Here is a 14,043-nt window from a genome sequence, read left to right on the forward strand (position 1 = left end):
AATGCTAACCGACCCTCTTCCTGCAAATCTACCGTCCCGTAGGTTTTCATTACGACCCTAACAAAGCATTAAAAGCAATTTAGAATTGCTTTAAAAGTGTCATTTTTGGATCTTCACAAACTGAGTTAGCCTTGACTTGTAAGTCAAAGGAAATATGTCTATGAATATGAATACAGACCTTGTTGTTATATTTGCATGAGTGCGCACCAATGTATCTCAATGACATACTGAAATCTCCAAAAATTCTAATGGTGATGTTGCTTCATTATGTGAACATACACTGCTCTGCACTGGATTAGTGAATAGGGCTGGTACAAATACTGTCCATGCAATTCCTGCCAAAAAGTCTGCTTTTCTCCTATTTTTTGTAGAGAAGATTGTGCTTCCTGTGATAAACGCTGCCCTCTTCAGTGGAGACATGGCACATATGCATGCCTGCAATGCTGGGGTTTATATTTATTATTTTCAAAGAAGAAAAAAATGAGCAGGATCTCATATACTATCAATGACTCAGTAATGTGCACTAAACATCGGATTGGTTCAGACTCTTCTGATTGGTTCAAAGAAGTAAATTAGTTCAAAAAACCGTACTCTCCCATCCCAAGGGTACAACTCGCTTGCTGCACGGGGGCTTATTCAGTAGAAAGCCTATTGAACTGTAGATGTTGCTATTTTTCCTTCAGGAGGTGTTTCATGGATGCTCTGTGGGGGCAGGAAATTTGGCTCTGACGGGTTGGCGGTGGGGGGTGCCACCGTTGCGTACTGAGCATGCAGCGGGCCACGGTACAGAGTTGGTACTCCGCCACACGCCCGTGGACGTGACAGAACTGCGCTCTGTCGGCCTCGCGTTACAAGTATTCCGAAGGAGGAGCTCCTCCCCCTGGCACAGTGACTGACAGCGGGAGCCCTCGGGTGGGGGTGGGGGGGGACACACACAGGGACGTTCGTACCTCGCCAGGCCCTCTGCATTCAGCCCTGCCTGTTGAACTGCTTAGCGCCCCTTCACCAGCCTCCACTCCGCGCTGCAATTTTAACCAGCACTTCCTGTTCTTTTCTTCTTCTTCAGTGGGTTGGGCACAGGCACTGGAAGCAGTGTCAGGACTATCTTGTGTAGTACGGGGACTGAGTAAAGGAAACAAGAAAAAAGAGGCAATTTTTCGGTGTTTTTTTTATCGTTGTGTCATTGCAATAAAATTGTTTTTCACAGTTTTTCCAAATTGTCTTCGTAAAAAAGGAATATTTTACGAAGTATCGATTTGGTGGGGAAGGTGTGGGGAGATTTTTAAAAAAATCATCAAAGTTTTTGCATTTTTGTTGCATTGCTGCAATAAAACAGCAATGCTCAAAACTTGTTTGTGCCCTTTTACTTGTGTTTGCTTTTTTCAGTCCCAGCTAGCAAGCTCACAGTGGCCCACTAGCAGCTCACTGTCAGCCTGCCAGCATTTTGGAAATGGTCACTACGGCACCCCACTGGTGGATAGTCAGGCCCAGTAGTCAACATGAGAATCAGCAGTTAGACAGTAAAAGGTCCAGTGTTAATTCATCTCTTACAGTGTACATATGAGTCCTATTGGGACCAAATGTAAGCTGTAAGAGTTTATTTAACAGAACATTCTACAGTGTAGAAGAATTTAAAAAAAAAACAGTTGGTGAATTTACCTGCTGCTAACAGAACGCTGTAGTGAGTATTTGTAAAATGGGGACTGATACATGCTGGGGTGAGCAAACACAACAACAATGCAGAACTGTGCCTAGAATTGGGACACAATCCTCCCCACAACCCCCCTCCACGCGCGCCCACAGACGCACAAACAGTGCTTCCCTAATGTTCTTGGGACGGTAACTGTACACAGTCTGGGACGTGAGCACTGGGTAAAAAGGAATGCTACAAAACGTACACTTGCTACACCGCAAAGACAACATCACAGCGTAGCATAGTTTTCTTTGTGAAATCCCTGTTGTTAAATGTTGACTTTGGTTTGATTTGTATAAACAGCTGCTTTGTTTACTTTTCATGTTCTTTGTTTTATTGGGAGTCATACACACGTGAGCACCCATGCATGCCAAAACAAAGCTCTACCCCTGATTTCACAGATTAAAAACATGGAGGGGCTGCAGATGGCAAGCTGTACAGGTCAGGTTTTCAGTCATGAGGACTGGGTTAGAGTTCGGATTGGAACTGACTGTTCATTCGCTGAAATAAACAAACATAGGAGGACTTGCCACAATGTTGTGTGTCATTTGGTTGAACAGCCAAAGACAAGGGAAATATGACCATCGAAAGTGAGTTTTCCTCGTGCTATAGAAATAACCAAAATACAATGAATCATTTTTGCATATTTATTCATATTCAAAACACTCCAGTTCCACACGGACAGTGGAACAACACACACTCATATACACACATATAAAACATAGCTAACATGAATTTTATCATAAATTTATGTGAATACATTTATATAAAATACCGCATGTAACAAAAAGTTCCAGGGTATTAATAGTGAAGACGCCGCACCCCTGCTGAAGTCACGAGCACCGCCGCAAACATCAGAACATCAGAAAAACCAATCAAACCTCAGACTCAGATCTCCATGGAAGGGGAAAAAAAGGCACAGTGGCGCTATTTAACAAAACCGGCATGGTGCAGCCATGTTTTCAGCAGGTCAGGTGCAGGCTATGCCGTGGCTCTCCACTACACACCGCCACTGCTCACCCTCTGAGGCCCTTCTCCCTCCGCTAACTATTTTACTGGGGTAAACCCTGAGTTCTACAACATTTTATATATAAACTGCACTTTATATATAAAAGTAATATATTTATGTCATGTTTAAAATATATATTTTCAGCATTTCTCAAAGTATTTTTAAGCACACAATACCCAGCTTTCCCATTAACATTCTCCATGTCACTGTGAGTACCTATATTCTATTTCAATGTATTCACGTGAATATGTTTATATAAAATACAGCATGTAACAAAATGTTCTACATTTCCCCATAATTGCACCTTTTATATAAAAGAAATTCATTCAAATCACGTGTAAAATATACTCTGTCGCTTTTCTCTGATGTATATTTTAACACGCAACACCAGTGCTTTTCCATTCATGTTCCACATGTCATTGCGAGAAGCTAAATACTGATATATACTGATATCATACGTGCAATAAAATAAGTCTTGATATGTTTGCATGATTCATTTGCTTCGGCGATTAGTTATCCTGACATGTTTGTACTCAGGTCCTCCCCACTAGCCCGCATGCAACTGCGATCAATCATTTGAATGCAGAATTACAAAAATAGACTTGGCAGCCATTTAAGACACATTATACATATTACATGTCTTACAAATCTTACTGGCTTTTTGTTATTTATACTCTGAAAACGTTAGTCATTTAAAAATCATTATTCTTCATTCGGGGCCTTTGATAGCCGAGGCAGAACAAGGGTTATTTTGTCTGAGGCGGAAACGCAAGCACATTTTCCCGCAGCCTTGGGAATTGGAAGAGAGTAAACATTTCAATGTGTGTTCAGTGGCTCTCCTCTCCAAGACTTCAAATGCCATTAGAAAAGAATTCTAAATACCGTATCTTGGGCAACTGTTGCTACGGGTTACATCTGGGCACGGGAGCACAAGAAAGGGCGCTTCGGCGCGGCACAAGGCGAAAGCGGGGTTCAGCCGATGACGACGCGTCGAACGAAAAAGGCGAGCGAGCGGAACCGTCGTTTTTTTGGCGACGGCCGAACAACTGAGAAGAGACTGGCGACCAAACACTGGACTGCGTTCTGCAGTTCATCACAAACAACCAGGCATCACACAGGCCAAACGTGACTATGGAAAAACAAGGGATGCCTGTGCTAAAAATGCATAATGGTTCAGACAGCCACGTTCATACGCATCACTAAAGAGAGCTATGTGGAAAAACAACAGGCAGGATGAACTTCACCTTACACAATGAAAATATACCGCCATATATTTAAAAACATAGCACAATTATTTAATAATACACTCTATAGAGGCATACAGCATACATTAGAGTGTAATTTTAGAGTGTAATATTATTGGTATATGTATTGCAAAATTTGAAAATATTGTCAGAAAAGCTTTCCATTGTCACAAAATATGAAAAAACAAGATACATATTTTTTGTTTCTTAAGTGTTTGTGAACAATTGAGAACAGATCAAAGCTGATACTTCACAATATTTATGATTTTTTTTTTTTTTGTTCTTCAAAATTTCCATTTAATTTATTCAGTTCCAGGTTTGAGCTGTGCTATGAAGAGGTTCAAGGAATAGAATATGTTCATAACATTCATAAATTATTAAGTAAATCTTCTCATTTGGAATCATATCTTTAGAGAAATACCTAAATACTGCATGTGTGAAATCTTTAGCCAAGGGCTTGAACAGTACCTTTATAATACCAACTGAATTATAAATTAGGAATGGTTTCACAGCTGAAGCCAAGCACATATTTTCTTGTGTTCATTTAACGATGTAGTTTAGCTGAATGTGCAGCAGTACTGAATGTGGTTCCACGTTGCCCATAACTGGCGGCTGAGCTGAACAGAAATGTCGATGATCCGCAAGTCCAACGTCAAATCTGTGAGAGGCGTTAGGAGGGACGTTGCCGGAGCCGAATTGCCGGACAGCTGCTTTTGTACTCAAGTGTCAAAGTGCTTGATCCTGTTTTTGCTTTATTAATGTACCATCGCACACTCTACAAGGGCCCAGAGTGCATTCTGGGAATTCTGACGGGGGTGAGGGGGGGAGGGGGGAGAGGCCAGCTTGGGCTGCACTGAGAAGGCTCTTGGGTTTAGTTTGTTTATCTGGGAGACGGTGTTTAAACTGCAGTTTATTACCAAGTAGAGTGGGCCGCAGTTCTTTGGCCCCCACAGGTGTCTGAGTTTTGATTCATTCGCGTCTGTCCTTCTGGAGCTGTTCCAGAAGGGGGAACCGGGCATGCTCTGATGCAAAGGCACTGGGATTCTTGGAGCCAGTGCAGTGGGGAATCCTGCCAACAGAGATTTACTTACACGGGGTTTAAGTGATCATTGGATGTGCAATCACTGACGGTTGCTTTTATTTTTTTTATAGGGCTTAAGTGTGTAAATGCTACCCTCGCTTGTTTCCACAGGAGTATTCATAAGGCTCATACACACGCAGGGACGCATGCACGCACGGACACACACACAGCTGCAATCTACAGAACTACGGTATATGCTTCACCAGAACCCCTTTCAGTAAGCTTGAGGGAAGAAATGTGGTGTCATTTTTCCACTTTATTCACTGGACATAAAACAGATAAATATGATAAAAAGAATAAAAAGCACAGTCAAAATATTATGTTACTGCACAGACACAGATGTATGAAGATAGGATTCACCTCTGATAGGTTGGTATTATTTTAGATATGTGACATGGCTGAGAACTTAAAAATTAAAATATAAAGCTATGAGTAAACAACTAATTTACATGGTTTGATGCATGAATTTTTAATTATTCTAAACATTAGCACTGAATAGATTATTTATTTATTTATTGCCGTGTACGCTATATCCATTTAAATATACGATCTATTTTTTTATATAATGTCTGATGTTGAATCTTCAATCTTGTTTTTATGTTTATGCACAGGCTGTTGTGCAACACAAATTCCCTTCCGAAAAAAAAAAGGCTTAATTAATTAATTAATTCACCAACTGAACGTACAGCACAAAGACAAAACGATTAACCATTGAAGTACGGCTGCTTGAAAGCGAACATTTTTCAGGCAGTTTTCACACAGTGGAGAGATTCCCCCGTATTCTCTGGTTCCGCTCAGACGATGCAATGCCCTCTGGAAGAACCAGGCTTGCGCACGCACGAGCGCGCGAAACCGAATGTATGTAATGGAACGAACGCAAAAAAACAACACCGCGAGGAAACGTCATCCAGTTTGATTTGACATCTACGCTTGGTATTCCACAGTTTTATCTGCTTGATATCATCCCCTGAACAGAATCAACACCCCTTCAGCTGGTGTTTAGTTACTTCCAGAAGGCAAGGTCCTGTTTGCCGAAGCCATTAATCCTAGAAGACAGCTTCAGTCTACTTTTTGTATTAAAGAGCCTCTTTCATGAGGAGGGCTTTGTGAAGTAAACTGATGTAAATTACAAAATGCAGGCAGTAATTATTGGTGAGTTTCAACTGAAGGAATTTTTTTTTTAAAGCAGCCAGCTCCTGGTACAAACCAGAGAGCAGCGTTTGATTGTGTTTGCAGTATTTATGTTTCCATGTGTATATGTAGTATTTTTCAGTGTTCACTACAGTCTACATACACAGATTAAGTCCATATGCGCGCACGTGCCATTTGTGTGTTAGAGAAGGAATCAGCCATCTCCTACTGCACACAATACACGGCAAATCAAAACAATAGTCTGGCCACTATTATGGAAAGGAGCATACTGCAGTAGATTGTAAAATATGTTAAATGTAATGAACGATAAATTTCAGGCAAAGTTGTTTTTAAGTACTGCAAAATCATTTTAAGTACTGCAAAAGGGTCATTAATTTTCTATTTTCCCATACATCAAGAAGTGTTTCAATATCTTTTCTGATTTCTGAATACATAACCCATTTCAATATACTGCAGTGTATTATGTTCACATAAGCCCAGACTCCTCAATGCCGATCAGAAAGCAGGAGTTTGGAAGACTGCAGCACACAGTACTGAATTCCCCGAGGAAGCAGAGCTCACATTGCCTCCATTCACTGACCCGCTCACCCTGCAGGTATTTGAACTGAGAAAACTGGGGCAGGCCTTCGCAGCTCGCTCACAGCTCGCTCCAGCCTGACACGTGGAATCAGCTGAGCAGCCCAGAACAGCGCTGCAACAGATGCAAGACAGAGAAGAGGCTTTATTGTTTTTCGGTTTTTTTTGAGGGTGGGGTGGGGGGGTTGAAGGTGGTCGGGGTCAGGACCGTTATTTGGGAAGGGTCAGGAACCTGCTGCCCCCTCTTTAACGCAGCGACACCCGGGGGGGGGGGCTCCTGAATGAACGAGCAACGTCGAGCTAGCCGCTCGCGCCGCCGCCAAAACGCGGAAGGCAGTGATTCAGTGTCCTCCCCACTGGCGGGGGGATCGCCACTGGAAGCGCTAGACTCTGCCGTAACATCCCAGATTTATGAACACTCGCTTCTCAAATAGGAGTCAATTTATTGCATGGCTCTGGCTTCGGGATATCAGACAAGTGCTGTATTATAGCTCTTCTGGTTCCCAGCTGGGCTACGGGGAGGTAATGATGGAGAGAGAGAAAAAAGGGAGTGATACAGCACAAAGACAGAGGGGAGACTGAGAAAGAGGAGAGAGTAGTGATAGAGCGTGATAGAGAGACAAGGGGAAGAAAGAGAGAGAGATAGCAGAAGATAATAGACGAGAGACACTTACCATTACCTTTAATGTGCACTTCATACCATAATGTTGCCATACTATGGCAACGTGCTACGTGGTTTGCCATTTTTGCTACTTTTTGCATCCGCCATTTTGTCACAGAGGTGACTTGAGTGTCTCAGCTGCATGCATAAACACTGCAGAGGAGCTGAGGCTGAACGGAGTTCAAGTGGGTTGAGTGATGTCAAATCAAACCGCCAAGCTACTGTTAGAGATCATTAGTAAATGGCGGGCAAAAACTTTGTCCATGATTATTCCAAAAGTCAGCTGCTTTCATGCACACACTTCTGCTATAAGAAATAAAACTGATATTTATGCTTATATTTTTTTAACGAATGCCTCAAAATGAGTCTGTTCATAGGCACAACCTCTCGTAACCCAGCAACAATGCACAAGCTGCTTTGGAGTCACTTGTATTGAATTTTCTTGCTTTAGACCACAAACCCCCAAATTCTTCCGGCCATTTTAATGTCGTCAGGAACTTCTGTTTCTAAAATATCCTTCATTGCACATAAAAACTGCCTGGGCCAATCAAAAACATACACTAAAACTGAAATAATATTTAAAAAGCAGAAAGTGAGCGATCCCTTAAGTATGAAGCTGCTGAGAAACAGTAACAGCTCAGTTCAGGAACAGAAGTGGTTTTCTTCATCAGACCGTGAAAAGTATTATTTCAATGTAACTTCCGACCAAGCGGCTGGTAACTGCTGCTTCCATTAAAAACACGACTATGGCTGCATGGTTCCCACAATGCACTGCAAAAAAACAAGAAACTGTTGAGTCTGTAGAGTTTGCTGTACAGAGACCTGCACGGCTCAATTCCAGTGGCAAAAAAAAACAACTCATTTTAACTTTATGCGCTTTGCTTTCAACCCTTTTTTTTTTTTTGCATGTTTGTGACAGTGTTCACACAGCACATATGGAGACATAGGTTTCCTGTGCCTGGTCATAGGCTCCCTAAATTTACTCCTTAAAGGCTAAATACATTATGAAAGTAATTTGTGGTGCTGGGTTGGGTGGTTTCAAGACATTTTAAAACATTTTCACTGACCTAATAAATGCCCACATTTCCCATATATATAACAAATTACCCACTGCAGTGACAGTGGATAAACAAATAAATAGGTAAGTAAATACCACAACCTGCTGTGACCTCTATAACGTATGTAGGTGGTTACAAACGTCGACTGTAAGTCGTTGGATGAAAGAGAACGTGGGCAGCGCGCGCCTAAACTGCCCTGGACATGACATGTGAGAAGACCTCACCCAAAAATTCCTTCAACAACGTGGGCTTGGGATAAATCATTTACTGTCAGGTAGAAGTTAAAATGCGCTAGAGTTAAATCTTTTGCATGTTACTGGCCTTCCATTCCCACTAAAACTCACGAATGACAGTTTCGCTAAATGAAATGGTAAAAGGGAAACAAGGACGCGTGACCTACAGTCGGTGGGAACTTCGGGGTCTTACGGTGAATTAAAATCAAGTGTACCATGCTCTCGGTTGAACAGCACTCCCCGTGTGCCTACTGCAACGGCAATATCTTCGGGTTGTTGTAATTTCCTACTGACCTGTGGAGTGCCGTGACTCAGCCCTGTTCTTCCTCTTGGCTTGATAAACAGATCTACCGCCCTCCGTGGCCAGAACGCCGGATGCCTCTCCTCGAGTCAAGCGCACTGCGCGCACACAGCTGGGAGCCATAAAGCAACAGTTTTTTTCCCCCTCTCCTCTACTTTTTCTTGTTCAGCTCTCAACCAACGCAAGCAGTTGCCACGGCATCAAACCACAAATCATACGATCCTTTTCATCGTCCGTGTTTTCACCAGTCCCCGAATAGGAGAGAAATGTCAAGGGAAGAACTTAACCGAGTCGCCAGGGAGACCGCCGCTGTTCGCTTGGCATTCCGATAGGTCTTTTTCCACTTCCTAGGATTTGAATGCGTTAAACAAGCGCGGGAATCCGGAGAATGTTGTGCTCTTCCCCGAACCTTGAAGAAAGTGTGCGGGGTCTGTTGGCAATAGAAGGCACGACAATCCTTGCTTGTTTTCATCATCATCTGGTGTCACTTTTTGTGTGCCATTTTTCCTCGTTTTAATAGGCAATAAACCTGCCATCGGTTAATGCTGCTTCCTGGAGGCCTCGATAGTCACATTGGGAAATAGCTTTTGAATGCTCAGTTAGATTGATGCCCGTAATGTCCGGAGAACCATTCCAATGAACAGCAAAAGTTCAGGAAGATTCTGGATAGACGCCCGTTTTATTGTGAGATTGTGTTGGTTGATTGACGAATAGTGTTGACTAATATTTTATTACCCGCATCTACAAATACAGCATGTCTTAAACAAACATACTGACCGCATATGAGTTATGGTTTTTCGTCATAAAACACTGCAGACCATACTTGTCAAATACATTTTCAAACGAAAGTACAAAAATGGCAGATTTGCTCAACCTTGCTAGCATTCCTGATAAAAATGAACATGAATGCCAACATCTGATTCAAAATCTTTTTTCTTTTTTTTTTCCTTCTTCTTAACTTGTATAACTGAACTGAATACGATTCTCAGGCCATGCAATGTTCCTTGTGTGACAGAGTTCAAGAGAAATCCACCGAACTGGTGAAAATGTGCACGCTGGGAATGGTTAGCTGAGCCTTTGCAACATCTCAGCCATGTTCTGAGAACCAAAAATGTGTGCTGGGAAACTACTTTCATTAACCTGTTTATAGTATCCACTAGAGTGCAAATCTAAATGGGAAAAAAAAAATTATACAAACAGCAAATGAATCACTGTCGTAAGAGGTCTTTTTCTAGGAGAAAAGAAAGAATACAAAATATATACAATTGTTGCCAGAGCAAAAAAATGTTCTTCGGAATGGAAATTCCTAAGAGCAAGCCAAATGATAAATAATGTTAACTGGGTCATATTTTGTGCAGAGAATGTGCACATATACAAACCCTTAAATGAGTGTATCAAACTTTTAAGGTAATTAAAAACACAGAAGCATTTATTATTATTTTAGATTTTAGATAAGAAACCACATTTAAAAAAAGTCTATCCACATACCTCGACATACATCCATATATGCTATAAAGTGTATATCAATGCTAAAAAGTGTTTTATGTACACTGTCTATATTTTGTAATGTAGCTGAGGTCAACAATATGCAATTCCAAGCCTGTATTTTATTTATTTATGTACGTCAACACAGTCAATTTGAGTTGATATTGCTTCTGAAACTAAGACAATAAAACCAGGCTTTTGAGTTCCAGATGAGCTCCACTCACTTATAAATGTCGTACCAAATAAATGTTGATTGTTTGCCTCTTGGAGATTATGACCACTGGACTACATGGTTTGATAGCAAGCACTTAGCTCTGTCTGTTGGCTCTGTAAGCAAAGCTAAAAGTAACAACCACCCCTCCCCCAACTCATTCTCCCTGCTCTCTCCACGCAAACCCTGGAGCACCAAGGCCATTTCAGACATCTCTCTACCCTCCAGACCTGGGTCAAATACATATTTGAAATACCTAATTAATTCAAAATCTTTTTTTTTTTTCTTAACTCTTTAGATGCCAGCTAAACATACAAGGACACTCATGAAAACCCCTGATAATTAGCAAAAAGTCACTGACCACCAAAAAAAAACTTATTAAATCGTATAAAAATCAAATAAAAATCATTCCCTGAATATTGGTGAAAAAAATAATTATTTAAGTTAATAGTGACCTTTAAAGCGAGTCCACCTGTCTCAGCGTTCCCTTGCACGAGACACAGGAGACGCCTGTAGTGTCGGGCTCACCTGCGGAGTGCAACATCCTCCGTGAACCTGCCTCAAAGCGAACTGCGCGTATAGCAGGACTGTGTGCTCTCTCTGTAAAGCTGTTTGGTTTCCCGGTGAGGCATTTTACACGTCGACTTCACATTTCATCCGAACGGAACAAGGAGCGTTCGCCGCGAACGCTCATTTTAATAAGGGGGTTTTGGCGGAGAAATTTCATTTCAAACGAGATGCGTGATTAATTACGGTGACCTCGCCGGCTGGGTCGGGTTGAGGCGGCGCGTGTTCTGTAGCCCCTCCGCCTGTGAAACGGGATCAAAGGTGCTTTTTCGCGAGGAGGCTAGAGGCTACTGGAGCTAATCCAGCAGGAACCAGAACCTGTAGCCTGGCTTTTGTTTGATTTCACATTAATTTGTCATGCCAGGGGGTGTTTGATCAGCACACGCATGTGTGTGCAAGAGAGAGAGAGAGAGAGAGAAGAGAGGAAGAGAAAGAGAGAGAGAGAAAGAGGAGAGAGAGAGGGGAGAGAGAGACAGAGAAGAGAGAGAGGAAGAGAGAGAGAGAAGAGAGGAAGAGAAAGAGAGAGCGAGAGAGAGACAGAGAAGAGAGGAAGAGAGAGAGAGGAGAGAGAGACAGAGAAGAGAGAGAGGAAGAGAGAGAGAGAGAGAGAGAGAGAGAGCCATCTCTGCTAACAAGCCCACAGAACAGGTCACAACACGTGGTCATCTGTGCGAAACGGGATACCATAGTGGCGTTTCCTTGTTTTGGCAGTTTTATCTGTAAATCTATATAGCTGTATAGCTATACCTTCAACTCTGTTTTGGGACTTATAATAATCACTCTTTATTTGCACACTTACATTTTCCACAATGACCTTGAGGATTGCTTTGGAAGCAAAAGCACTTGCCAAGCGAATAACTATAAAAGAAAGTGAGAGTGCTTAGCGTGGTCCATTCAAGACGTACGCATCCCGCTACGAGATTTGGGGATTTGATTCACCCACCATGGTACCTTCCTTAATCCCTTCTAGCTGTCAGTTACCCTTCTCTGCTTTCTCAGTCTCAGTACAGAAAAAAACATTCAATTCAATTCAACTCAATTTCATTTGTATAGCGCTTTTTACACAGAACTGTCACAGACACTTTGCAGAGTTGCAAGGTAAGATACAGAGCAAAAAGAGAAAACAGAGCAAACACCAGGCCTGGACACCTAAATAGCAGCTAGAAAAAAACTCCCCAATGGGAAGAAATCTCGAGAGGAACCCGGCTATAGAGGGGGAGCCCTCCCTCCGCAGGCCAGCCTGGTGTAAAGAGGGCAGACTGTCTGCTCTCCTTCTCGAAAAAAAAAGAAAAAATACATTTTTAAATATACAATGCCAAAAAGGCGTGGCGCTGGACCAAATCGTTAAACTCCCATGGGAGTGAAGTTTTGACTGCCGAACCCTGAACCAAGGCCGTATCAGATAAGGGAGTGCTGGCAAGTGCGAAAAACATTTCGGCGGCGTGCGGGGCGGCCTCTGTAACCACCCCGTGTAATCCCCAGTGGAGTCTCCGGGCTGGGTTTTAAGAGGGGGGGGAGGGGGGTGCAGGGAGGGGGGAGAGCGGGGGCCTTGGACACAGTAAGCCAGCCTCTGATTATAGTACTTCTGAAGTCATTATTATAGCAGCTGTCAGTATCACTCCATAACAACCATATTTCCTTTCCTTCAACTGAAGCCTTATTGCAATGCAGATCTGAGCCAGGAAACAGCGATTTACATGATTTATGATTTATACCACATTTACCACCCCCCCTCCTCCCCCCACCCACCCCACAGTGCTGACCGGTCGGTTTGCCTCCCAGATGACTTGTTTTAAAGGAGGCTACATAATGGGTCTGTGCAACAGTCATTCAGCGAGACTGTCTAGAATGACTGTATAAGGGGATTAGTGATTTAATTAATGACTTTGATATATGTGTGCATTTCTCACCTCAGATTCGTGCAGGCAATTATCAATAATCAAGACGACTCTGCGGACTTCACACAAAACATTTCACCGGTTGGCCTCGTCATTGACGATGCAATGTTTTTTCTGTGCATTTTATGTCCAAGACTGTTTAGCTTCACCCCTGAAATGATCCATTCTGTTTGATTTTTTTATTTTTATTTAACCTTTATTTACACAGGGTAGGTTCACTGAGCACGGATGCTCTTTTGCAGGAACGCCCTGCTTCACACTCACACATGTGAGCTGCCCAGTACAACCACAATCTTTTATTGTTGGCCACTGAGCAGCTCCACTGGAGGGAGAGAACATTTTTTAGACACAATTAAATCAGGGGATGTTAGGGTGGCAAGTTTTTTTTTTTTTTTGCGAGAGCCAGATCTGGGATTTTAGCCAGGACACCGGGGAACCCCCTACTCTTTGCAATAGTGTCATGGGATCTTTAATGACCACAGTGAGTCAGGACCTCGGTTTAACGTCCGAAAGACGGATCTCGATACATTTTGCACACAATATTAATAATATACTTGGCTGAGTGCTTTATGATAAATTATCAGTGCTAATACTGTAGGCCTACCACAAAAGTACATATTTCAAAATTGTGACTGAATTTAATTACATGAAAATGAAATTGATGAGAACTTACTAATGTATTACGCTATACATTCTTAATTAATGTGGTATTAGTGTTAAAGTAACAATCATGGTCAATCTTCTGTAAATTAATGTGTCAGTTGGATGGAATAACGGGAAACACAATCATTGACATGACATTATAGGTACATTATGTTAGAGCTGGGTACAACCGGTTCCTTGTTCCCACTGCACTCAATTCCCCCCGAGCACA

The sequence above is a fragment of the Anguilla rostrata genome, chromosome 8 (assembly GCF_018555375.3).
Source record: "Anguilla rostrata isolate EN2019 chromosome 8, ASM1855537v3, whole genome shotgun sequence".
Lineage (NCBI taxonomy): Eukaryota > Metazoa > Chordata > Actinopteri > Anguilliformes > Anguillidae > Anguilla > Anguilla rostrata.